Genomic DNA, 26,524 nt, shown 5'->3' with positions numbered 1-26,524 from the left:
ATACAATTAAAGCCCCTCCAAAGAAACAAACACCTTCAGCATATACCCACAGCACGAAGCAATGAACAGACACCTTAGAAAAGACTTCAAAACTGAATCTTTTTCCACAGAATTTATATGGGCGAGATTGCTCCCTTCTGTACACCCTTGAGTAAGGACCACTGCACGAGTTCCATCGCTGCCCAAGACAACAGCTGTAAGAGTGAGCCTGTGGAAGCACACTACGCAGACCCGAAACACTGCAACAAGTCAGAAGGCTTGAAGCAGACAAAACAATCTTTCCTGAAATCACCTGTTCTCCTTACTGAAAGTGCAGCTTTTGTGCCAAGAAGTGATAGCTAGCCTGAAGCAATAAGACAAGGCAAGACAAGACAAAGCCAAGAGAATCCTAAACATGAAAAGATTAGTCTGGTTTCCCTGATTTCTGTATAATTTTCATATGCAAATCTCTCTCAACAATGACAATAATGGTCAGGTCAAAACTCTTCAAAACATATACAAATAGTGACACTGACCAGCTTTATAACTATTGCTAAATATTTGGGGAGACTGTATATTGACCTGTTATTTGCATAACTTTTCCAGCAGAGACCTTTATTCAGACTTCAACAAATTGCATTCTACAAGTTTGTAAAACCACCTGAGGATGCAAAATGAAAATAAAGCAGAATAAGCAGCGCTACAATATGCAATTTATTTCAATATATTATTTTATTTCTGTATGTAAACGGTCTTGTGCACTTACTCTATCCCTCATTCCCCTTGTTTTGATCCAGCTTGCCTAGAAAAAACATAAAGACGAATGAGGCCCATCAGGCAAAGGTTATATCTTACAAATGTAGCATTTGGTTTCTCCAACAACAGTATTTGACGAAGAAAAAAACAGCAATTCAAGACTTCTGTTTTAGCCAAGCCAAAAAAAGACACCTATTGCTAAACAGAAAAAGTGTGCACAGCTAAGCAAAAGAAAGCTGCCACACTAGCTGCAGCTGTTCCAAAGAAAAGATGCTTTCAAATAATTATCTTTACTGATTCTGTAAGTGTCAGTTTAAAACTACACTTTTAGTGAAAGACGAAGTGAGCTTATGTCAATATAAGTATACTAACAGCATTCTGGCACGTTTAAAAGATGCCAATTTCAGGACTGATTCTGAGTACAGGCATTCACAAGCAGGTCTGGGGTTTCTTTACACGCACACCAGTGTTTACTCTTGCAGATACTGCTCTTGTAATTCGTTGCAGGAGACTCATTCCACTTTCCCTGGACACTTTGCTCGACATCTTAGTTTCCAAAATAGTAAAGATTTGAAAAAAAAAATTGCTCATGTGAAGTAACAACTCCAGATAACCTTTTTGCAGTAGCACAAACCTGGAAAAAAAAGTATTGAAATAATGAAACGCACTATACATTACATGGGTTCATTAGAACAGAATTATGAATACAAAGAAAGATACTGTCCCATATTGCTACTGCACACACTTTAAAATAGTAATAATTATCTCATCTTTGGTCATGAAAATTTTATGAAAAATACCTAATTTGTCTACTGTATTGCTAGCTGTACCTTTGTTACAATTTATTAAAAGAAGAGAACGCTTCCTGCTGCAAGTGACAAGGAAACAGGGAGAACTGTTGTTTCCTCTTCACCAAAAGAAGGCCACACTGCTGGGTATATAGTAAGCATATAGACAAATCAGGAAAGAGGGTACCAGCACTCATATGCTCATAAAACTGGAGTACATTAATACCTCTACGATGCAGCTCAGTGCCTCTTTCTGTAATTCTTCTTGACTTGTTAAAACCAAACCCCTCAAACTCATACAAAACATTTGAGAGGAAGATTGTTGGAGAAAGGAATATATTAAAAAGACTCTGTCATCACACCTACCAAAAAAAATAGCTAAATTCTAAGGCAATGTGTATGCTCTCAATTCACCAGTAGTGACAAGCCCTGGAGCCCAGAAGGAAAAAAGGTTGGAGGCCAGAAGCAGGCATCAAGAGGGCTCTTCCAAAAAAAAAAAAAAAAACAACAAAAACCAACAAAAAAACCCCCCAAACCCCCCCCCCCCCCAAAAAAAAACCAAAACAAAACACCCAAGCAATCTCTTTTACTGTAGCAAATCCTGTTTCCTGTCAAAGGCACAAAAACTCCCAAACCTATACCTCTTTATAGTATAATTACTTCGAAATAGATTCCTTACTCAGTATAGCTTCAGAAAAACAATTTGCCTATCAGTCAGATACACGATTAGATTAGAGCAACAGCTCAAAGATCACCTTACTCAACATCAAGATGAGACTGGAGGCTATAGATCTTCTTCAGTGAAATAATCTAGTTGTACACTATCACATCTCATCACTGGACCCAGCAATGCAGACTGTTTACTATGCAGCAGAGTAGCATATTCTAATTTGTATTTGCATAAAGTGAGAGTCAGCTTCAATTAAAAAACTGATTACTGAGTTGCTTCAACTTTTAATACTGTCATTCATTTCTGCAGTGGCATGTATTTTAAGTTCTGCAAGAGCCAGACAGCCATCAGCTGTCATTGACTGACGCAGTCAAAAATCAATCCTTGAATTCATAGTGACATTCTGCCAAAAGACTGCTAATATCTGTAGCTGAGGGTGACAACTAATAAAAGAAGAATCTGTCATCAAAGCTAGTTCTCCGGCACTTCTCAAAAAGCTGATACTTGTGATTTGTTCAAAGGAAGCACTGCTTCAAGAACAGTGACCTGAGTGAAGCCAGGAGTTTGTAATAACACCTCGGAACTCAATTATCACATTGTGGGCTTCTCCGCCTCATCAGTGGGATGTAGAGCCAGTGGACCACAGCTTCCTGAGCAAGCACAGGCCAACCCAGCAGGCCCACACAGAAGAGAACGACAGGCAACTTAAGGGTAGGAATAAAGTCAAATCAGCACAGACTAGGCCCAAGTTCCAGCAACATCTCAGCACTTTTTTCAAATCCTTTTTTTTTCTTAGCTATCCATTAGCTCCTCAGCCTTTTTGATATCCTCCCAAGGCACAGACTCCTACTTAAAGTTTCCTTCCACTCATACCTAGTCTCTTGTTCCAGTCATTGGGAGCACCTTTCCCCATGCACTGCTTGGGACGTCCACTGAACTGTGATCCTTAGACTGGCCATCAGAAATGAGGTGATAAAAGGAAGGATTCTCCACCTCAGACAAGCTACAAAGCCTGCAAAGTTTTTCTTTTACAAAATATCTTTAATGGAAAAATAAAATGGTAATGATTGTTTTCAAATAAAGGTTTGAAAGGTGGAAGAAAAAAACAGAGGAGGTTTAACAGACAAAGGAAAGGCATGAAGTGAAAGAAAATGATCCAGGAAAGGATGGCAGTGTTAGCTAGGGCAGGAAAAGGAAATGGAGAAGGAAGAACTGAAGTGTCAGCTAGGGCAGGAAAAGGAAATGGAGAAGGAAGAACTGTAGCAATTAAGGGATTGACACACATACCCCTGCATTTTATTTTCTCTTTTCTCCCTACGCAACACTTGCCTGCTCCTTTTCCAGTTGGTACTATTACTGACAAACCAAACACATTTTCTTAGGACCCAACAGACTGTCAACACCATCAAAAACACAGAACACAAGCTGTTCTGTAGTAGAAACACAGTTTCAAGTGCTGAGAGTAATAGCAGTTCAGAACAGAGTCCATACCACAGGGTCCTGTTCATTTTTAAAAATTAAAGAGCTTCAAAACGGGGTCAGGAAGACCTTCAGAAAAAGGACCCATTGATAGCTATAAAATACCTAGAAACTCCCATTTTGCAGTGTGAAATTCCTGAGCCTGAAACTGCCACTATGTTCTGGAAAAATCCCACTAGCTGATTGCTGCGGTCTTACCCTCTTCCCTGAGCCACGTGCTGTCTGCTCCTGACAAAGACCAGATGCTGGGCTGGATGCCCCTCTGACCAAGCACAGCCATGTTCCCATTTTCTGCTCAGGTCTGAGTCTTGTACTGCAAGCTTTCCCGTCACAGAAAAAGTGAATTTTGAAATTTCACCAGTGAGAATTAGGAATCTGTGTGAGACCAGAGTCACAACTACAAGTAAAGCTGTGATTTAATTTGCATTAACAGTGTGCTGAAACTTCACTATATAAATACAAATACTCTTAAATTACAAAAAAGTTTCTGTTTTGAAAGCTGTCCAAAAAACTAAACAAAACCCACAAAAAAAAATGGTTTAGAAACATGGATTGATTGAACTAAAAGCACAAGTTCAGGACTGGAAGAACATCCATGAAACAGAGCAGCAGATGACAATGCACCAAGATAACCATAGGAAAAAATTAGCTTGGAAGAGAGAAGTTGTATCACTTGAGCAGAGGATGAAAAAGATTAAGATTAGAGTTGGATGAAAATTTCTGTCAAATCTTGAAGATGGATAAAAGTAGTTTCAAGCAAAGGCAAGGTTAACAGAAGCAGGTAAAAAAGAGGCAATAAGAAAGTAATTCAAGCTTAGCTGTTGCATTCTATATAAATTGGGAAAAGGCAACAGAGAGATTGGAGTCACATGTGTTGAATAATTAAAAAAGAAGATCATCACACCACAGATTATTGCTGTAGCCATCTGGACACACTTTTTATATTTGTAAACTGTACTGAAAAACATGCCAAAATTTGTACATGGATATAAAGAGAAACCAGAAGGAAGACAGTGATACAGCAATTTCAAATAGCTGTGTTTTTTAAAAAATATATATTCAACTTAAAACAGTTCTCTGTCATTTTGTGTATCACTGTATAAAAGTACTTGATAGTAGCTGGTATTTAGCTTTCACAGAAACTTAATATAATACATTTCAAATGTGAATCACCAATCTAAAGGACAAAATTCTACTGCTAAAACAACACTGTGAGTGGGTATTCTGAACATTACTAGGCAAACTTGCAAAATAAAGATTATATTAAAGTAGTTACTACTTTAAGGAACTGCTGGATGAGCTCCAAAGTGTCATGAAATTACTATTGTGACATCCTGCTTCAGTTGGATAATAAAGGCAACTTCATCTTCTTGCAGTGGGTTCAGTGCTGCAGTTCTTTGGTACAGTTTTAAAGGGCAGTGGGTATTAAATAAACACTTCTCAGCAAATGCATGGTGGTCACAGCTAAGACAACCAAACCAGGGGAGGAGAATACACCTTTTATGGAAAATCCACTCAGCCCCATGGCCCCATTTGCAAATGCATTTCAGACTCCCAACTCCTCTCAACTTCCATCTAATTACCAGCTTTTGATTTGTTTCTTTCCATCAATAACCAATATATTCTGTCTTCACAGCAACAGCTTAAGTGACAGCAAAGTTTAGCAGACTGATATGAAGGACAGGGAGTGGTGAGGCAGCTCAGGCTCCCATCCCACATCACTGCTACAGAACAATTCTGTTCCCCACCTATTCATCTATATGTAGCTTTTCTATCAAAGTAAGTATTCAAAACACCTACTTATTTCACGAAGCTTCTGGATTCTTTCACCAGCTCTTGGATAAGCAATAGTGTATCAAATGGGATAGGTGGCCTGAACCATCCAATGGGTCAGTCTGCACTGATTATACAAAATGCCTAGAGTATCAGAGAATGAGGGAATGGTTTGGGTTGAAAGGGACCTTAAAGATCATCTAGGACCAGCCCTGGTCATGGCGTCCCACAGGCAGAGACACGTCCCACTAGAGCAGATTGCATAAGGGGCAAGCAGGTTACTACTCCACTTTGTTGTTCTTTAACAGTATCACTGCAAAGATGATGATTTAGATATTTTATACATCAACAAAATTTTTACCACACACTTACAAAGATTTAACACACAAATGAAAGCACTGTTTAATGTTTCCTCTAATTCCCATGACTATAAGCAAAGGGGATTCCACCAATTCAAACTACACTCTTCCCTATCAGATCTTGCATATAGATCTCTGATTCAACTAGAACTGCAACAGAAAAACTGGACAACTCCCCTCAGTATCAGTTCTGTCTTCTGAAGATGTTCATCAGAAACACAGGAAACCCTGAAAAGCTATCAGAGTCCTGGAAAGGAGCCAGAAGGAAAAAAAAATTATTTCTGCTAGATCTTTCTGAAAGTTCATCCACAGTTTTAGTTATTCACTAAATCCTGAAGTAAGATACAGGTATTTTAAAATTTCTGCAAAATATCAAGTTAATAAATCTTTCCTAAAATAAACCAGGTAAAATTAAAAACAATGGAAGGCACAAAGATTTTCAAAGACCATTCTACAACTAAAACATCCAATCCATCAGAGTTTGCAAAAACAAAAGGCCAAATTCTTTATTACTACAATGCTTATACTCAAGACCCCATGTATTCACATATATAGGTGTTACACATATGAGGAACATCCATGCACATGCCTGAACCTTGTCAGTACAAACTTGCTTATTTTTTATTAGATCCTAAAATATAGCATGACACACACAAAAAAAAAGAAAAAAAAAAAACAGGGAAAAAAAAAAAGAAAAGAAAGAAAAAATCCTTCTTAGGAGAATAAATCATAATTTTATATTCTTCCTCCAACACAACAGTTAAAAATTTCAGTTCTATTTTTAAGTCTGTTTAAAAGTAGTAAAACTTGACTTGACACAATAGAAATCATATGCTATCTGGTGTAATGCTCTTGATTAAGCTGTCAAACAACAAATAAGGAAATGTCAAATAACCTAAAGTTAAATGAGGAATGAATGGTTCTTGACATATTTGTTTCAATAAAGGGAAGCCTCTTGTGTGTTTTCTTCAGAGCATGCACTGTGCTGCTCTGTGTATTTGTGTCACAAAAATAATAAAATAAATATACTCTATTTTTTGCAAGTCTGATATATCCTCTTATTTTATTTAGATTACTTAGATTTCCATGTTTTATCTAATTCTTAATGATGACGCTCTTTTTAGTGATTTCCATTTACAAGCTTTCAGGAAAAAAATCTATTCCATAAAGTTATTTCACAAATTAACAATGTTGTGAAAATCCAATTTGTTTAGTGACATCTATCCCAATGGTTTCCCAGTGGCTGACAGCTTTCATCAGTCAAAGACTAAATTACATGAAGTGTCACTGATGTCTCCGTCATATCCAAAATCACTTCAGTAGCTTTGTAGCCATCCTTTCTCATTTATCACTTTGGAATCTTATAAGCATACAGTATGTACGCACAGATTGCATACATTGAAACATAGCTCTGACTGCTCCTTTTGAGGAATCTACACTCCAGAGACCAAATGTGTCAAGGTCACCTTGAGCTCATAAATAGAAACACATAGGATGATTACGTCTTTGCTGAGATTTTTCTAACAGTAAAGGCACAGATTCAGCTTTCTTGGGCTGCTTAGCTTGTATTTTCAAGAACCCCCACAGCTGATTAAAGGGAAACTTCCTGACCATCCCTTCATTTTATGCCAAGGCTGGATAACGTGTAGTCTCTAAGATCCTTAGCTAGTGCTGCCTGAGGCCACCAGGAAAACATATGAATATATTTTTGGGTGTGTTTTATGTATACAGCACACCCAAAAACCATACAGGACAGCCTGCACCCCTTTTTGTGCTCCTCTATGTCCATCCAGCCTTCCAGTCTTGTAGACCTCAGTTCCTCTCATTTTCGAGGTAAAAAAAAGATTCTGTCATCAGCAGAAGAGGGGATTCATTTAAACACAAATAACATGCTAAAACACTACCTTTCCTTTCCTGTATTTGCTTTTATTTCTTTTCTTCACCTGACAGTGGTACTAAAAATGCTCTTACAATATTAAGATCTCACAGTCTTCATCTCTTCTCTTCTGTAATCCTTTTGCAGTTATATTCTTTCTCCTTTATTTACTAAGTCTCTGCTTTAATGTCATTTGCATATTGCTGCAGAAAGACTTGTTGTTAAATTTACTTCCAGTACAACAGTCCAAGACCAAATCTCTAGAAGGAATACCAAGGAAAAATGGCCATTAAATAAAAATATCAACCAACCAAACAAGAAAGAACCGTTGGAAATGGTCTCTATTAATGACACAAGGTAAAACACAAGTACAATAAAATATTTTACAAATAAACCCTTTTCTTTGGCTGTGGGTGTGGTGTTGAAAAGTCAGAGCAGAAAAGTGTCACTCTATGCAACAATGGTGCAACTAGATGCAAGTATCACAGGTATGAGAAGAGCCTGTGGAATCTATTGTTGGAATTCAAAATAAAGAGCCCAAAAGGAAAATGCTGAGGATTCAATGCCTTTCCACTGGGTACTTTGTGCAATAATAAAATGCGGATTTTGACCTAGAGAGGGGCAAAAAAAAAAGAGACTGGACACACAAAAACCCCACACCAAACAAGGAAACTTGCCTATATTGTAGGCATCTGGCCAAGTAAAAAGCTGGCAATTTATGGCAGTGTTAGGAAATGTGTAACTTGAGAAGACAAATATTGAAAATGCAAATGACACTCAACTTACCAAAGAGTAATAACAAACTTCCTAGCATGATGTGGTTGCTATGCTCTACCTCAGCATGCTTCACCCCAGAGAGAGGATGGGACTCTCTCTGGGGCACACAACTTCAGATACAGGAACAAATTCCCCCCATCCTTTCATACGTGGCCAACTCTTTCTTCTGTTACATACCACTTTCACCATGATGCTGATGGGACAGCTGCAGAATGACCTAGCAAAAATCCTAAATTGCTCGTGTCACCATCATGCATTCTGTTTCTTTCACTACAGCCCTACCAATTTCTATAACTTTTACAGAAGAAATTCAGTGCAAAGTTCAGAGCTCTGCTTTTCAAAAAGACACAAACCTGTATTTATACCATAATGAACACATCATATAGAAAGATGTTGAAAACAGAAATTGAAACATATTGTTCTCACTGTGAAAAATCTTTGCAAACCTTCAGTGCTCTGTAAACAATAAATAACTGAAGCAGAGGTCATCTCATCAGGTTAACCATGAGCCGTGCTGCCAAGATAGTCTGCTCCAGCTAGGCTGTGCTAGCTAGGACATGGATTAACAGGGATTTCAATTTCCAGGGCTGTCAATCTTGCTTGTTTTCCAGCACTGGATTTCACCACATTTTATAAAGATACCATCTGAATCCGAGTGAAAAATAATTCAAACTGCTTCAGTGGTGTTGCCAAAAGGACTTCCAGAGCAAACAGATTATACATATTTTAATGCACACACTGCAAGTATAAAAATCTCTGTCGTGTGGAAAAAAAAATATATCTAAATGCACCAAACTTGGATCAACAGAGTCAGCTCAAAATGTCTCAAAGCAGTACCCTTTTCTACAAATTCTTTTGACATTTTCAATCATCACAACAAGAGAAAGCATCCCCTGAGACTTTGGACAAATGAGAGATATCTGGAATAATTAAAGGCAGCATCTCTATTCCAAGCAGCGTGACCTGAAGGAGGGCAGTTGTGCCAGTGGGGGGGAAGCCTAGCCTTACCCCTAGCTAGAATTTTAAGCATAAGAAAAAAACCAGAGAGATTAAAATTATAAATCAAAGACCATTTAGTTTCAGACCAGGTGTTAAAACCCTGCTTCTAGATCCCATTAATCTCAGAGATTTAACTGGCTTTAATGGGAAGAGTCTCATTCTCTGTAGCAAGACACAAAGACTCTTCCATTAGGCACAATGACCTCATCCATCCCTCTCTGATCCTTCTTCACCTCATATGCAGATTCAAGCACAGCACAATTCATCACTTCAGTACAAAGCTCTTTGCAGCTCAGTGATCTGCAGTTATGTTACACACCAGGCACAAAATTTGTGAAAGAGAATGAAGCTCCTTCGACTTGGAAATTGCTATTGCTGCTTTGAAGCAATGCAGGTTCCTTGTAACAAAGAACTATTGCTAATGAGCTTTTCATTGTTGTGCTTCATTTGTTAAAATTCCACAGGTCCGGCACAAAGGAAAACCTCCCATCACTACACACACAGTGCCACAAGGAAGACACCAGAAGAGTTAGAAGCCCAGGAAGAAGAACTTTTATTCACAAATGGATGAGGTCAAAGAATTTGGTGGGTAGGGAAACGGCTGACCTAAGCAATACTTTAAATTGGTCATGATTTATGTTATATACCTCTTCTTCTTTCCCTTTTAACTGCTCTTATTCTGCAATTCCTATCCATTTATCTAAAACAACACCCTTGTATCCCCTCTTCCTGCAAGAAAAATACTCTTTCTTCAGGACTGTACATCACTATTTCAAATTTTCATATCATTTTTGTCTCTGCAAGTCTTGGCCATATTACTTAGAAATTCTCAGTCTCCATTTCAGTTTCTTTAGATTCATTTTTGCAAACAAATTTCATTTTTGCCAAGAGCTACTAACCTCTCTGACCTAACCAAAAAAAAAAACCAACCAATTTTTCCCTCCATAATTTTTTTATTTCAAGTTCTCTTGGAAAACTTCCCAGAAGTCAGATACTGGTACAGGAAGTTGGAATACTCTTTAATACTTTCATGGATCCATCCATCTCACATCCATAAACCACTGATAGAAAACCAAACACACCGTTTCTTTCATTCCCAGTATCTGCTCCTCTCTAAGCTCCTAAAATTCTGTTAATTCTTCAGAATTTTATTCAGTAGTTTCTCAATCTTTTCATTCAATTCCTTCAGATCAATCTACCTATTTTCCTCTAATCTTCTTCCACAACGATCTTTTTTCCAGTAGTCTTATCTGTTCCATTTCAACTGCTATCATTATGAAACACTGTCACTTTTAGCCTTTCCCCTTTGATCATGATAACACCAACACTTTGCTTCTTGAGCTAATTTGCAAGCACAAAAATATCTCCAAATTTATCAGTGTTTTCTCATTCTCTTTGTACTTCCTTTAGGCTTTGCCATTTCATCTGGCTTATCTCTACCCTTGAAGTCTACTGTCTCTACACCAAAACAGGGATCACTAGAACTTTCAGATTGAGAAAAGGTGTTCTGGTAATTCCACGCTCCCTGACAGGCACTACAGACTGTACAGGGAACACAGTAAACAGAAAACTGAGATTTTTTGACTAAGAATTGAACTCTCAAAGAAACAGCTTGAACATATTAAAAAAAATTCAATTGTCATTTATCAAGTGCCAAAATAAGATTAAAAGTATTTATCTCACAATGAGGGAAAAGGCTCCAAGCTCAGTGGGAGAGCTCAAATTACATAACAGCTTAGCATTTTTTAAAATAGTGTTAGCAACAGAGTTCTCTTCTGGGACTGTACCCTGCAACCTTACTGTTTATAAAATAGTATGTAAGAACCACCACAGTGGGTCAGGCTGGCTGTTTAGCCCAGCTGAAATGACAAAACCAACTCAGACAAAACATCCAGCCTGACCTCCTACTCTGTCTCCAGGAGCAGCTAAGAGCAGATGCTCAGAGCAGTCATATACAAAAATTCTCTTCCGCTCCTCCCAAAGCCCTTCACACTTTCCACAGTTTGCAGCTCCGTCACTTCCTTACCCAGATGTAATACCTTTGTTTATCACCTCTTTTTTTTTGTCTTCTATTTTTTTCCCACCTCCTTTTCCAACTTTGTTCAGAAGCACGTTATACCCATGCAGCACACAAAGCATGCTGTGGCAAGAAATTTCAGAACTGACTTACACACTATGCAAAAAACCAAAACACTTCTTTTCCTAGCTTTAAAAATGTTCCCTGCCTGTTTCACCTCATCTCTTTTCTAATACAAAATTAGGCAGCACTGAGTATTCATTTCCCATCCACACACCTCACAGTTCCTTTAATTTTATACACACCTAGCATTAGCATCTGGCCACTATCTCTTTTCCAGTCTGGAAACTCTCATCTAGTTAGTTGTTCTTGCATGGATGCTGCTCCATGTATGAATTCTGCATCCTGCTGCTCTTCTTCATTCTTGTTGCCCTTTTCTGAAACTTTTCCTGTTCTACTCCATTTGTTCTGAGATGACAAGACCAGGACAGCACACCATATCTAAGATGTAAAACATCACAGATTTAGAAAGTGCCCTAATATTTTGATTTCTCTCCTTTCAGAGCAATTCCTGAAATAAATTTACTTCTTGATTGCTACTAAAGCATAGGGCTGATTTTTTCAGTAAATTGCTGCTTATAGTCTCAAGACCTCAAGCTAACTCAAAGTATTTTAACATTACTGATCCTGAATTTCTTCCATCATTTTAATGGCCACTTGGTTTTATACTGTTCTTTTGCATTTTTTCAGTCGGCCCCCTTTTTTTTTACCTTCTTTCGTCCTTAATAACTTAGTTTCAGAAACAAACCTTGTCACCACACTTTTGTCTCAAGTCACTTATGAATACAAAAATACACCTGGGCACTCACAGGGATATCTATGGAAATCCACTGGTGATTTCCAACACACTTTTCTCCTGAAGTTTTTTTTCCTTACCATTTAACCAATTATTTACACAGTTGTCAGTCCTCCTCCTTAACTTGTGCTTGTTTAGTTCCTTTAAAAAACTTTCAAGAGAACTTTGAATATGAAATACTTTTTCTTAATTTAAGTAGAACAATACATCCAATGATGTCTTTCATCTGCATGCCAGTTGTCTCCTTCAAAAGACCATAGCATTTTAGGAAGACTTGACTTCAAATCACAAAAATGCCAGCTAGGTAAGATCTCTGGGATTCATCCAGCTATCCAGTCTGACTAGCCACTAAAAGCCACAGAAGATCAGGTCAGCGGCAGCACTGTTCAACTAAGACTTGAAAGCTTCCCCCCTGGGAGAGGTGCCGTCCCCACCACATCCCCAGGTAATTTTATTCAGTGTTGCACTACATTCCTATGGAAAAAGTTTTTCCTACAATGCCAAATCGGAATACTTTAATTTGCAATCTGCACATTAACCTCCTGATATATGGTTTGCCACAACTAGGAACATTGGCTCTATCAGTGGCTCATCTTTGTAAGCATCCTTCAAGTAGTTGAAGGATAAAATTAACCAGTTCACCAGTTCTTAAATATGCTCTTAATCAGGCTTTTATTCACAGAAATCAATCCTTTCTCAGTATCCCCACTATAATACTCAATGTCCTTCTAAAACAAAGATACTAATCTAATTTTTTTAATTAATCCACTCAGTTTAAACAAGAGGCCCGTTGGTTTTTAGATTCCCTGAGTCCACATGAATGCTTTCTGAAATACAGCATCAAATTAGACATCTCTAAGTATTCAACTGCTGAGACACTTAAAAGCAAGGGGCTGCCTACTGCAGTCTGTAGCTGGTCCATTTCACTCTACCATTCATAAAAACCTGGGTAAACTACATCTGGACCTGCTAAATTGAGAACAGGCAATTTGTTCCAGAAAGGCAATCTCCTAAGCCTCCCATAAGAAGGTTTCCAAAACAGGAACCACCCCACACTTTTCAGTGGTGAGCACATGCACAAAGGAATTACTCAGTTTTCTGCCATTGCTTTATCTCGGATCGTTCACTTCATAGTGTCATACACCGGCCACACAGACTCTTCACGCTGGCTTCCTGCTCTTGGTGTGGTTGAAAAAAGCATTTATTAACTTTCTGTTTTGCCTGATAGAGGAATGTTCTGGTCTTATTTCCTTCTCTGAACACAGACACAGCTTTTTTTAAGATGTCCTCTTGCTTTTAATAGTCTCCTCTACCTTGCCATTTAGCTATACAGGCTTCCTTTTCCTAAGACATTTTTAGACTGATGGTAAGCATTTGTGTGGAGCCTTCAAAACAGTATCCTGAAATAGTCACCTACAAACATGTTACTCTTACAGTTACCCTTTAAGTGTCACTTTAAACAAACATTCCCCTTTTTACATAGTTTCCCTTTCTGAAATTGAGCATAATTTAAGAGAGGTAAGATGAGAGGAGAATTGCATGTTCTTTTTCTTCCTCCCATTTCCATTTGTTGAATTTCTTTAGCTTAGGGAAAAGAGAAAGGCAGAACAACTGTAATGGTCTACAAAGTCACATCACAAGTCTTTTTTCCAGACATCATCTTACAATCTCTCCATGACAACATCATCTACTGACTGAACAAAATGAAGTCTCTTACCCACCTTTTAGTCACCATCCCTCTGTAAACACGTACTGCCTCTGTTCAGCATTTGTGCAGAGCAAAAGTGGGTCTACCTTGAAGGCTCCTAGGAGTTAAGGAAACACAAAAGAGAGATAATAGATAATGAGGAGACAGCTCATCAGCAATTCTCAGACATTTATTGCAGACATAAAACATGTCTTTCAAGTCAATAAATTAGAAATGTAAGGCACTTTAACAATACAGTGTGAACAAGAACCAAATGGAAAGAGATAGGAAAAAAAAAATCATTCTTTAAAATACCTGGCAGTTTGGGATGAGAATCAGAAGAGGAATACTTGCTGCAGAATTACCGAAATCCATGAGATATGAATTTGAGAAAAATCCTTACTATAAAATTTTGCCTTGGTGCCTTAACACCACTAAAATTAAACAGGTCAAATACATGGACTTAAATCTGTCCCTGAGTAAAATCCATTACAAAATTCAGATGGGTAAAACTTTAGTATTCTTCCATCTTTCCACAAAAGATAAAGTTCAAGAGAAAAATGCAGTTACTGTCTAATATCTCAAAATAATACAAAGGGCATTTTCAAGAAAGAGATGCATCATTAAGCACATTTCAAGACAATAACCCATCTTGTAGGAATGACAAATACAATATAAATATTAAAAAAATTATCTTGCTTTTTTATTTATTGAAACAAAGAAAGTGTTTCTAATCAATCAAGTGCTATCTCTACTTGAAACATGAAGACAGGAAACACGCAGCAGTTTCCGGCTCTCAACACCTCAAGAAAACGGCACTTCACAAGAAAGAACAGTAGTACTCTGTCCAGTTTAAGCATTCATTTCCTAGATTGACAACGTCTACGGAGCAGAAAAAATACACTAGCAATCAACAGTTCACCCTTGAACCTAAACAGAGACACGAGGCAAAAAAGGAGTCATTGTTCCACTCTGTTTACTCACTTATATGAAATGAGTGTACTAGATGACTAGAAGTGTTTGTGATTTTTTTCCAGTGCTTTCTTGACTTATGGAATATGGGGAATTATAAGATAGAATTGGGTTGTGAGCTGTAAAACCTGCCTGCAGAGGCACATGGCAGCACAAAGGAGCACATGGCAGCACACAGAGGCTTGTCCCCACCGGACCCTGGGGGAGGAGGTGTCACACAGCAGACCCCTACGAAGTGTGTTGGTGATGTGGCAACACAGGGTAGGTCACGTCATGTAAGGAAATACTGTGCCTTGGAAAAGTGTATAAAACCAACTCACTCCTTGGAATAAATGATTCAGATTCCCTGCCGGTCTGGGTCCGTCATTCAATCACCGACAATGGAAGTCTCAGGAAATCTACCAAACGCGTAAGGTTAAAATGTTTGGAAACATCTTACGAACAAGAAGAATTCCCCAGGTTAGACAACAAGGATTCAGATTTATGTTTACCACATCAAAATTTCCCAAGAATCCCATTCTCCCTATCGCCAAGTACTTCAGATTATAATTTACATGTTTTCTCCTAAATTAAGAATTTATATCATATGTGCACATATACACACCCCTCCGTGAAATTCAGTGACGTCAAACTCTGCTGTAGAAGTTACCAAAAGCAGATTTAGATGGTCTTCTCCATGCCATAGGGATCAATCAAAGCTAAAGGACAGAAAGTCACTTTCAGTTTCATAGTCCAAGGTGGTAGGAGAAGCTTATATTTTCAACAAGACATTGCATTACCTTTTCTTTGCCTCCCACTTTTCAGAAAGGCAAGGACAAATTTAAAACTTGGAAGACGACCAAATTCTGCTTTTCATACTACTACATACCAAAGAATATTCGAACACCTCAACACTCAAACTACCCATCACCAGTGCATGTTGATGACAAACTACTCTGAGACATTCAGTCTGTCAAGTAATTAATTATAACTGTTACCATGCAGTAAGTTCTACAGACAACTACAAGCAACCCATCTCCAAGATGCAGTGTGCTAGTGATTTATGTATGCTCTCATGACACCAGAATGAGCAGCTGAATTATTAGACTCTGAAATTATTAGACTTCTGAAAAGAAGGCTATATACACCTCAATTTTCCTAAACAAGCCTAACAGTACCAGTGCTTTCTACAACCACTTGAACCTGACCATTGTCCCTCCACCACTCACTTCACAATTCTTATTTCTACATAAATATACCAGATTTTATTTGACCAAAATAAAAGCTATAGCAAGTTTACTTTTATTCTAATCTTAACCATTGCCTAAACAAAACTGGAAAGCGGAGTATGAACCTACCGTATTGATTTAGGGAAAACGTGCACGCACATAAAAACTAATACATAAAGGTTAGATTTCTACAGATTCACGTCTTCCTTCCCTTACACTTCTTCATATGGCAACCCTGCTGCTCCTATGACTGTGGTGGCACTCTCATCAAGAACAACACAGTACATGCTGTGGGTACAGTAACACCAGAAACTAGCCTGAGTATTCACTAATTTAAGCTAAATTTAGGCTAACTCAGTCTACACAGCCCACACCAAACCTGTCTTACAGAAACTGTAAATAAAGTCACCAAAATTAGAAGTCTAACTGCAAAAAAACCACATCAATTATTTTACTGGGAGGTATACAACCATGGTTTAGTTTCCTTTTGCTTTGGTTTAGTATCAGTTGCTAAAGCAAAATGGCTGGTGTGGCTTTGCCTCATGCCTCTGTCTCCCACTCTTTCCTTTCAAAATGACTACTGGAACTGATGATCAGTTTCAGTCTAACACAAAAACTTCCATGAAAATGGTCAGGAAAAACAACAGACAAACTCACTTTCCAAACAGCTGTTTGTCCCTACTCTCAATGATAAACACAGGTACACAAGAGGGGAATTCAGCCATGATACATTTTATTTTCCAGAATCCCATTAATTTAAAAGAATGGGACAGCAGGGCAGAGGGTGGGACTTGTGCAAATGGATAAAAATACACATGGGTGTATATTAGTGGAAGGTTTCAAGAAATCTTCACAAGATTTAAAGCTAAACACATGGCAGTGCTGATTCCTGCTGCTGATAGGATATGATACTAAAGTCACTGGTATGACCAAGCTGCGTGATTAAATCTGGCGGAGCACACACGCAGTTACCACCTTCACTGTTACATGGGTGCAGGCACTGTGCTCACACCTCTCTACTATACTTGAAAAGACATTTGGCTACACACTGAACTGAGCAAAGAAATAATCACAGCATGTCTAGACACCATGACAGAGAGAAGCCTCTGCACACTGAGGCTTCCCACTTCTGCTGTAGCTGTGTGGCACTGCTCAGGCAGTGTGCCACAGCAGAACCTCACCTCACCCAGTCAGCTGAGAGCTTGCCCAGGCACTCAAGATCTTCACACAGCACCTAATGTCAACCCCTGCTCACCTCGCAAGACAAAAAAAGGACACCGGTAGGATAAGAACATGCCAGCTCCACATCATCTCACCAGCCAGCCTCAGCTTTTGCTCCACAAAGTTGACAACCTGAGTTAAGGAAGCTGCTCCAAGTGACTTTGGCTGATGTTGGAGCTAAAGTAGAAGTGTCAGGAACACCAGGTGGATGGGGTTTTTCCCCACTTCAGTGTTCTCACCATCTATGCACAGGAGAACTGAACAAATACAAGTAAACTTCACGTACTGCTATTGAACACATTTTTGCTTTTGTTGATATCTGGCAAGAGAGAAAATCTTGTCAAAACTGAAACTGTATCAGAACTGAGAATGAGAGAGGAAAACAAGAGTAAGAATAAAAAGACAAAAATATTCTCCTTCCTCTTTCCCTCCTCCAAAACACGCCTGCATTATGCAAATATACCCTACTTTCAGGAATCATTCAAGGATGAATGGTTACAACTGCAATCCACAACCTTGTGTTCCTTCTACAAATACTAACATTTCTCCTTATGATATATGCTAACAAATATTACTACTTATCTTTCTCTCTTCATGCTGAAAAGGTCCTTGCATAAGGAAAAAGATCTCATTAAATTCAGCTTATTTGCTTGACTAAAGAATGCACATGGAAAGATGGCAATTATTGAGCAGAATTTAGGCATAAGGAACATGAAAGAAATAGGAATAGGCTTCTTATAAATCTGTATTTTTTTAATGTGCTTTCCAAAGCGCAATATTGGGCAGAGTAAAACCAAAATAAAATAAAGGTAGGAATTTTTAGGGGGAAAAAGCAGAACAAATGAAAAATCAATAACATCCTTGAACATGTCCCAGCCACCACTGCTTGACACCACAGAACCAGCCCATACAAACACATCCCAGACAGGCACCTGCAGACACGTACTGCAGACCAGAAGCTCAATGTGCAGAGTGCTACGTGCACTTCTGCTTCACATGCAGGGCTGGGAAACTTCCAGGTCTTGACACATGTGTCTTCTGGTTCAACTCAGAAATTACATCTGATCAAAACAGGAGCAGTACCAGGACTCTCTTAAGTTCTTGCCTTGCTGAGCACAGGCTCCAGTCATGAACAACTGTGGACATGTGCACACACACACACAGCTGCAGGCAAATCACATAAGGAACAGATCTGACTGATCCTCAGTTTGTCAGGCTGACTCCATAGGCATGGTAAACGCAACAGAATCAGAACAGACTCCATTAGGCCAAAATCAGAAGAAATGTAGAGACTGGAGTATCAGGACAGGAAATGTATTGCTAGCAGGAAAGCATGGACCAGAATATGGGAAGTCATCAGTCAGCCAGAGCTCTCTGGATGAAAATTACAAAACAGAATGATGTAACATTTATTTGGCTTTGCAAGGATTTGACTAATAATAACTCATCTAAAGCCACTGAACTTGCCCTGCTACTTGCTTTAACTCCACTGAGGTCAAAGTGACAGGACATGTTAAAGTTCATTTAGCCTTTTAACTAACCACCACAGATTTATAGTCCAAGAGCAGCACTTAGCTCTTCCAAAACCTAATCCATGATCCCAAAATAATAATTTTTAAAGTATAATACATTATTAAGACTGCTGACAGAACAAATAGTGTTACCTTGTTTAAAATGGTAGAAATGGAGAAAAACAGTAATGAAAGAGAAATTATTGTGGTCTTGCTCCCACTGAAGTCATGTTTTTCATGAAGACTTCAAAGAGCAGGGAAAACATGACCTTTATCCAACTTTCTGCAAATTACACAACTGAATAATTTTATTTAAAATAAAACAGTTCTGATACAACTCTGATCTCCTTGAGTGTGACAGCAAAACTTCTGAAAATATTTATTCTTGAGTGTGACACCATGTATCCTTGTGCTTTCTAGTCTTGACTGAAGTCTATAGGACATTTCAAGTGCTCTGTTGCCACTGGTATTTGCTGCCTACATGTCTCCAAACTTTTGCATGGTTTTCTGAACCTGAATTTCACTGGTCTGATGATCCAGGCAGACTTTTCCAGTTCCAGGATACTGACAAGAATAACACCTTTTACTACCTTTCAGCCAAATGGCATTAGTACTGAGGACACAAAAAGCCACAAGTGTCATGACCAGAGAAATCAAATTCATAATGCAAGTCAAACAAAAGAATTATTGAACACTATAGCATATGTACACAAGATTTGTTTCTGTGTGTATCTCTACAAGACTTAGATAAAAAAAAAAATGTTTCTAGCAATTTTGGGTGTCCTTAAGATGAAACTAAATAGATGTATTGTGTTTGGTTTGCGGTTCTTTTGTTCATTTTGGTTTGGTTTTGTGTGTATGTTTGTGTGCACATGCATTTTAATTTTGCAGAAGGATACCATGCAATGGTCTTCTTGAGAAATCTCCTTTCTTCCCTAAAATGCAACACTGTACTGCTTCTACCTCTTCTACCATTTTCACCTGTAGCATAAATAGTCTCAACATCACTCCACCCACCCTAACAGGAGTGCAACTATTCTTGGAATAAAATGTTACTCCTTTTCTGGAATTCTTCCAAGTAATTTCATGTCTTAACTGATTCTCTGATTTAAGTGACATGCTGGCAACTGATGCTAGCATGTAAATCTTAAATTTCATTGATCACCATGGTTTTCGATACCTATGACAATTTAGGAAAAACAAGCAAAACTGAATACCCTGTAATTTAGTCTACATGAAACAGTTGCTTCCTTCCTCTCTTTCATTAACCAGTACACGGCTCCTTTATTTTCCAAAGGTGGCAAGTAAGGTAAAACCAAAATTATGGGTATCACGGAAGCTCAGTCCTTAGCCAATGCATCTTTAAACATGTAACCATAAAAATAAATAGAAATACTGTTTTCTCTGACCCTTTTCAAAAGCCAGTGAACCTTTTCATTTCAGTTTTAAAAAATTCAAATGAAGCTTAGATGACAGACACCTCCTAGAGAAAAATAAAGTCCACAAGCCCCAGGAAAGTCCTAGATTTTATCTACTATTCTGAAATACATTTGCTGTACAGCAGAATACCAGCTGATACATTTTCTGTAGCATAATTAATTCAGAGACATCTGCTTGCTAGCAGACCAAGGATGAAGCTTGGGGTTATGAGACCTGGATTATAGGTCTCACTCAGGAACTGATTTGTGGTGTAGCTTTGAGAACCTTGATCTGACCCCATTCCACCATTATAAAGCATGAAGATGTCATTTAATATAACCCCTGTTTTTTAAATAAAATGCAAGTTTTTATATATCTCAGTGAACTGCATTGGAAAAACTGCAGTTCCAATTAAGACTGAACTCCTGAGGATAGTGACAATTACAGGAAATGTTTATGGTTGTGTTCTCTCAGTCAGAGAGCCCAGCTGCCTTCTGGAGAAACAGGACTGAACAGATTCACGTAGGTACTGCAGATGCCAAATAATAACAAAAAGGCTAATCCTGAATATTGCAGCTGCTGATAATGTTCACTGCCTAACAATGAAGAAAGTATTACACTCACTATTGCCTACAGCATGCACTGCTATAGAGAAAGACAAAAAAAGCAGTGGTATGTAGTCTGGGAGAATCCAAGATGATAGTCTGAAGAGGAAAATCCAACTCAGTGCATATAGCCTGAGGTTATTGGAAAACTGTGCTAATATGCAGCAGGCTCCCATAATTCTGCAGCTGAAGTAATAATACCCCAACAAAAGGCAATTAAAATGTACAGTGTTTAAAAACTCTGCCAGTTTTTACACATGTCAGTTTATTCCAAAAGCTGGCTTATCCACTTTGTTAGTCTAAGTGTTCCAAAACGATTTAAAGAAATCATACCCATTCCATTTTAAATACAGAAGATCATATTAAATCCTAGGTAAGACTATTAGTTTTATTTGTTATGTATCGAGAAAAGAAAAATTGATTTGTAATCTGCTTTTCCAAATGGGGAGACACTTCTTAAACATTATGGGAGGGGAGGTTGAGTGGGGTAGAGTGTGTGTATGCATTGGTTGGTACAACACGTCAACAAGGTTTATACAGTTTAGATTTCCCAGCCCAAATGCATTGAGATCCCTTATGATGTAAGAGAGAGAAGTAACAACAGTTTCTTTGTCTATGGTGCTTTCATATTCTGTGTAATTTTTTTTTCTGGCTTTCTTTGTTCTCCTTCAGTGATGGATGCTTTCCCTTTTTCCATCTCAGCATGCATGAGAGAAAGGCAAATCTTAACATATCCATCACTGGAGCCAGAACACACAGCACAGTCCATCTGGTACCATAAATCCCAAACTGATAGATGCTCCCTGCTTCCCCCAGCAAGATTCTTAGCTCTTCTACTCTCTCTTCAGCATGAAGTTGAATGCTGTGGAGTTTAGGGTTCATTTTTTTAGGTGACTGAAGAGATAGCAAGAATATGGTTGTTGTGATATGGACATATTCCAAGCCTTGTCTGAAATATTCTTACCCAGGGCCAAATGTTTTCCCCATCAGCAATGAAAGCATGCAGTGCTTTGGCATTCCTCTAGCAGCCTATCCCCTCCCTTTGCCACCCAACATGCATGCAAACTCCCATCTTCCTGGCTGCTCACTGTGCTGAAGCAATCACAAATGCCTCACGCTAAGCAAACAGACAGAGGTAAACACTTCAGTCCTGGGCACCATCCCAGGGAGGACACACACAATAATTTCCAAGCTCCTCAACAGATATTTTTCTCTTGTGTTCAGTACTAACAAGATTAAGGAAGAAGAGTTTTAATATACAAGTAGGATCCCTGTCAAGTCTTTGATTACAACACCCAGTTCATCATAAGCGATCGTTAAAAACAAATGCCTTCTATGCTCTGCTGTGCACTAGGCTTAAAAATGTAGGCAACAGATCCCAGAATTGCCCTGCACTGTGCCCACAATGAACTTCCTTTCACAGCTCTCCCTCCTCCAGTATCTCTGATCCACAGAATCTATATTTATTTTCAATTAACATATTACATTCACACTGAATAGAGCATGAAGTACAGGATTCTGCATTCACCTCAGGCAGCTGAAAAAGAATACCTAGATCTGATTTTGATCCTGTATTTCAAGTCTGTTTGAGATCCCATTTTCATACAAGAACATAACAGAGAGAGAAAGAGATTTTGGTAGCTGGTGCTGGGGTTGATCTGGAATTTTTGGCACTCAAACTTTGGGAGAACTTAGCAGAAAAGTATGCATAGGCACGGGCACATGGTCCTGAGGAGCGTTTATTAAAATGCAATGTTAACTTCAGTATCAGGTATTGGCTCTCATTATCTTTGACAGTTCACCAAGCAACACTTACAACTCAGATGTTAATTCACAACTTAACAGTATGAATCAGTAATTCATACAAAGCTAACTGCAGTAAACTCACCAATTAACAGGAAACTCCTATTAGAAACACCGTTAGGAGCATACAAGAATTTGAATTGTGAAACAGAAGATTTTGCTTACTAGGACAGGATAGTAGGATGCATGTCCTGTTCAAATCTGTCTGCAAGGATTTGTATAATTCTGTTGTTTCTGATCTCTTGTAATTATATAATTAAGAAGAAAAAGGTATTTGATTTAGAACATCTGCATCTGAGAAAGTCACTAAAATTTTCCTAGAACAACTGCAGGAAATAAATAGTACAAACAAGAAGAAGAAACATCAAAGACACACCTAAACTTCATATGGAAATTCTGATTTTAAGACTGGTACTCCCTTCAGAAATTCAAACAATACTCCTGGAAAAGCTGCCATATTACAAAGTCCTCATCAGCTTTCAAAGGTAAGATAACTTGAAACAATGCAACAAAGCAAAGAGAAACTGCACTGCGGATAAATCTGTGAGATAATCACACTTTGTCTACGATAAACTTCAAACTCTACCACAGACTAAATACATATACCTGGTGCCCATGCTGAAATTGTCAGTGCTTCTACCTACCACACAACTTATCCTCTCACTTTCTACCCCAAGGTCTGAATTTTTTCAAAACAAATTAATCTGGCTTTCACTTTGTGCTGGAGGCAGTATTGATACACAGAGATCACAAATGAAAATTAGACCACACAGAAGGGTATACTAAATTTTCCCATATAAACACAATGTTAGAATGGGATTTTAACAGCATAACGTTAAAGTAATAGGATTAAAAAAGACAAAACATTTTGCAAAAAATTGTATTACTTTACCATCATCACAGATGAAATGAAACTGAACAAAAACGCTGTAAGCATGTGGGAGACATTCCTCCACCATGACACCACACAGTCAGTGCTGGCCCAAAAGCACACATATTTTGCACATCCAGGAGGACCCTCTGTTTCTCTCCCTCAGAAACTCTGAGCGATAGTGAAGGCTCCAGTTAAACAGAATTCTAACTAAAACTTCTTCCTTTTAGCCACAGGAAGAAGGATATAACGCAAAGGGACCATTTACTTTTAAATATGCAACCTTGACTTACTGAAAACATTAGCATCCCAGCAGGGCACTCAGCAGATACACTGGTAGAAGCTTCTTGCTCTGCTCTGTCTCAATCAAATTAAAATTATGCAACTGTTTAATCCAGTCTGAGGACTACACTATGCTGTTAATAGAAGAGTCCTTTCTTCACCCAAATCAATTTTTAAAAAATAAGCAGTATTTGTGCTGGGTTTTATTTTTCCCCCTCTTTCATTTCTGTTAATTTCTTATACCCCCCTCTCCTTTCTTGGTGGTAGAAAAGAAACTAAAACCAGTTTATTGTTACCCTCCACTGCCCATCAAAATAAAGCCAAAAGATGCCTTTTGCTTTTGTTTGTGTCCACACGTTTCTATGCAAAGAGTTATCTTCAGGTATTTCCTCTAGTGACATAACAAAGATTCGAGTCATGGTCTTAACTGTGTTACATCTGGACAACTTGGTCTTTGAGAGATCAAATACACCTCCCCAGTTACCCAAAATTAGGCTCTGAATTCACAAAAACATTCTTCTTTATACAATTTTAACCTATGTTACAGTCCCTCCTCATTCCCCAAAAAATCCTCTTAAGGTCATGGTTCAGATGCAGCATTGTGATGAAAATTTTCTCTACCCAGAAATAGATCTTTCTCACTGCTTTGTGTGCTACTACTGAGAATTACTGGGAAGAATAGGAAAGGTTTTTCTATTTCCCTGTTGGAACATGCTGTTCTGGAGAGCACCTATGGGTCTTGTACTTCACGGCTAAAGTCTCAAAGTTTATAGTGATGCCACGATGATTTTTTGCCTTTTTTTATATATACTTTTTATATAGCTTTTATGTATCTCCAGTGCTTTTAGAATGTATACTAGTAATTCCTTAAGTCTGATAACTTAGCTTAGACCCAATATTCTGTTAAGCCAGGAGACCAAACATCCTGGAGGCCTAGCAGTTGGAGGTCAGAAAGCCCTATGCTATCCTGAGAAACCAAGGTCTTCCCTAGAACATCCTGTAAACTAAGATAGACCCATCCAGGGAGGGATTCCTCGGAATGGGGGGGGTTCATTTGAGCCTCTCATTGGGGAATCTTTGACAGATATCCTAATTGGCAAGGCCTATAAATTGTATACGCGATCTATCATGTAGGTGCCTTTTGGCGCATTCCACCCGGAGGAAGTGGTGCACCTTGAGGATCCTTAAATAAACACCGAGGTAAAAACCCCTTTTCCCCTTAACCGTGTCTGGCTCTTAATTTTAAGACCGGGGAAAGGCAACAATAGAGCAAATAGACAATCAGACCGTCAAAGTAGTCTGGGATGCAGCATGGGGCAGTTCTTGAGGCAGAGACCAAACCGCAGGGAAAATAAAGATGAGCACTCTGTTTTTACTTTATTATGCACATCTTGTTATGGCAGGTTGATGCTATATCTCAGAGCTGTTAGAACGGAGCTTATAGGCACAAAACACAAAGCAGAACATGCCCTCCTGTGACTCAGTAAATCCTTTTCTTCCTATCCACTGAAGGGCAGCTCAGAAAAATACTAACAATGAAAGACTGCAATAAACACTTCTTAATACACCAGTTTTAGGTATACAGGCTGCCTTCCTTTTTTACAAAGTATAAGGATCATCTACTTTTCTATTGGGTAGTCATGAAAACACCTCATTTTCATACAGAGCATCAGTAGGAAAGCGCTGCATAGTCTGTAAATACAAAAGCAGAGCCCACTTGAGAGGCAGGGATTAAGGCAGAGAAGAGGGAGAAATCCTGATTCAGTAACTAAAGAAAATCAAAATTAATATTGAAATGATAAGGTAAGTCATCAAGTGGGAGGTTAATAAACTCAGCAGCAAGAATCTTGTTCTTGTTTAGACATTCTTACATGCTTAAAAATGCAACAAGAGACACTGCTATTTGCCATTCCCTGACAACGTCCCAATTCATGCTCCATTTCTGCATGTCTTGAAACATCTGTAAGTCAGAAAAGTCACTACAGAAAATGGTAATGGATGGGTAGGCTATGTGCAGTATGGTTTCCTTTTTTTTTTTTTTTTAAATACAGCAGAATTTACTATAATTTTTAACAGAGGATATATCACTGGGATTTAAGACATAGTTCCAAGGTTGGCTTGCAGTTTGCAAATTAAAATCAATTTTCTACATAAAAACTAAAAATTAATAAGGGGAAGCTCAAGAAGAAAGTTACAGTTATCACAATATCTTCTCTACACCGTATTCAGTGACACCTTTAGAAATGTCAAAGTCTTTTGACAGCAGTATGGCAAAATTAACAAGCTCATTTTCAAGGCATCAGAACTATGGGATGCAAAGTCAATAAAAGCTGCTCAAGAGCACCTCAGCTCTGAATTCTCAAAGTGCATGGTGGAAATCTTGTGGAGAAACCTGTACAAAACCCTAAGTTAGTTGCCCGCCTAGTACTGCTAACTGTATATGCTATATACTGCATAGCAACACAATTTCATGTGTCTTCTCCCATTCTGCATTAGCCTGTTTTCCATCAAACATATTATGCTCTTTTACTTGCCTCTGTGTATCAGAGATTCAAAGAAAGAAAAAGATGGAAAAAGTCAGGACAGTAACATAAGTTTACCATCCCTTTTTTAGGA

At 38.4% G+C, this 26,524-nt stretch overlaps 1 protein-coding gene across 6 annotated transcripts in view; it reads right to left on the bottom strand.

Moving 5' to 3' along the window:
• SEMA5A (semaphorin 5A) overlaps positions 1-26,524 on the bottom strand; it is a 318,391-nt gene that overhangs the window by 221,282 nt on the left and 70,585 nt on the right. For 4 of the 6 annotated variants that reach the window (XM_032118104.1, XM_032118127.1, XM_032118097.1 and 1 more), the window contains one exon: positions 14,051-14,134. The gene's annotated coding sequence lies outside the window, so the exon portion shown is untranslated. Of the gene's footprint in view, positions 1-745; positions 782-14,050; positions 14,135-15,592; positions 15,687-26,524 lie in introns of all 6 variants that reach the window. The other 2 variants (XM_032118114.1, XM_032118135.1) reach the window with 2 other exon arrangements.

Source organism: Corvus moneduloides, chromosome 1 (genome assembly GCF_009650955.1).
Source record: "Corvus moneduloides isolate bCorMon1 chromosome 1, bCorMon1.pri, whole genome shotgun sequence".
Classification (NCBI taxonomy): Eukaryota; Metazoa; Chordata; class Aves; order Passeriformes; family Corvidae; genus Corvus; species Corvus moneduloides.
Note: the sequence above shows the minus strand (reverse complement) of the source record. Positions and strands in the feature narration are given on the sequence as shown.